The 1,810-nt window shown below is 49.3% G+C and overlaps 1 protein-coding gene across 1 annotated transcript in view; it reads right to left on the minus strand.

Moving 5' to 3' along the window:
• lingo2 (leucine rich repeat and Ig domain containing 2) overlaps positions 1–1,585 on the minus strand; it is a 260,684-nt gene extending 259,099 nt beyond the window's left edge. Inside the window, exon 1 of the mRNA XM_012837324.3 lies at positions 808–1,585. The gene's annotated coding sequence lies outside the window, so the exon portion shown is untranslated. The remainder of the gene's footprint in view (positions 1–807) is intronic.
• Between the last annotated feature and the right edge of the window lie 225 nt (positions 1,586–1,810).

Raw genomic sequence — 1,810 nt, forward strand, 5'->3', positions numbered from 1 at the left:
CTCTCTCTGTCTCTCTTTCTCTCTCTCTCTCTCTCTCCCTCTCTCTCTCTCTCTCTTTGTGCCTGCTGAAGACTGAGTTGAGTGCTCAGAGTGTATCCGACAGACAGCCTCACACGGGGCAGCCCTGTAAAACTCGCAGGGAACTGATGGCAAAAGTAATTATGTTGGATGCGGCGCGACACTGTAGCGCGGAGGGTAGAGAAAAGATCGTTCCCGCGTCCCTGGGTTTAGGGCCAAGGTGTCCTTCTCAACATACATCAGTACATCAGGTTTGACACTGAGCTTGAGGTTCACACCCCTCCCTCTGTCTGACCCCCCCCCCCCCCCCCATTCACCCAACCCCACCCAAGCCAACCCCCCCATTCCAAAGATGAGGGTGCATTGCTGACAGACAGTAGCGTAATAGCACTCCATTTCTACCCTGCCTGGTGACAGAAGCTGTGAGGTACAGAACGGAGAAACTGCTTCACACACAAGATTGCTTGCTTCATTATGAGGTGTGCTAAATAAATAAATAAACAAAGAAAGAAAGACAAGAAAATGCCGTCTCGATGAAAAATGAAGCCACTCGTTGTCTTTGCATGCACTGTGATGCGGAACTCACGGGGGATAAATAAATAAGACACTACTCAACTTTTAATTTTCCATTTCAGAGCAGACACGTCTCTGAATGACACACGTATGTCTCCCATTTTCTGCTTCTGTAAGCCTGCATGTCACATTTGCCCATTTCCTGTCCAGTTCAAAGAAACACGCACAAACATGTAACTCCCACACCCTAAGAAGGGCAGCAGGCTCCATCCTTACCTTCAAATGCCATCTGTGCTCCTATAGTCCAAACGATTAGGCAGTCAGAAAGAGACCAAGGTGTTCCCCAAATCAGTGTTGCTGAAGTCCGGCTGTGCCAAAAAGAGATGGGTAGATCTGTAAATGTGTTGGCAAATCAGAGACGTAGATGTCCTTCAGCGGCACGCGTTTGTGGTGTTAATAGACCTCTCCTTCCTCTTCCTCTTCCTCCTTTTAAAATCTCCCTGTGGTCCGTGTTCTTCTCCTTCCCCGTCTCCAGCCCCAGTATTCCAGCTCGTGAGGAAAAGAGAGCAGAGGGAAAGAGAGAGAGAGAGAGGGGGGCTGACAGAGCGATAGAGAGAGAATCTGCTGCGATCCTTCCCTGTGCACTGGCAGTGATGGAGTGAGAGGCAAGCAGGGAGCGTTTGTACGTGTGTGTGTGTATGTGTGTGTGAGCGTGTGTGTCTATCCGCTCCACTCCGCTACTGGCTACAGGCAGGCAGCGCGTTCGTTCGCTCGCACCTCGAAGAATCCAGCCATGTGGTGCTATCCGCTCCTCTCCGCTCTGCTCTGCTCTGCTCTGCTCTGCTCTCCTCTCCTCTCCTCTCCTCTCCTCTGCGGATTAACGTAAGGGAGCGTCTGCAGAGCGGAAACTTTCCCTCACTGCTGTCTCAAAGAGTGGGCGATGTGGTGAAGGAGATGTCGGTTTCTTTTTTACACTTTTAATTATGGGCTTGTCAGATTCATTATAGAGATAAATATTATTTTACTGTCTGTTTTCTCTTCTCTTCTGCTCGTGCACTGTGTCTATTGTGCTGAGCACTTGAAGTCAGTGAAATGAGACTCTCTCCATCTCACTGTTATTCTCTCTCACTCTCCATCTCTCTCTCAGTCTGTCTCTCCATTTCTCTCAGTCTTTTTCTCTCTCTTCATCTCTCTCTGTCTCACTCTCCATCCCTTTCTCAGTCTCTCAGTCTCTCACTCTCCATCTCTCTCACAGTCTTTCTTTCCATCTCCCTCACTC

Source organism: Clupea harengus, chromosome 6 (genome assembly GCF_900700415.2).
Source record: "Clupea harengus chromosome 6, Ch_v2.0.2, whole genome shotgun sequence".
In the NCBI taxonomy this organism is placed as follows: domain Eukaryota; kingdom Metazoa; phylum Chordata; class Actinopteri; order Clupeiformes; family Clupeidae; genus Clupea; species Clupea harengus.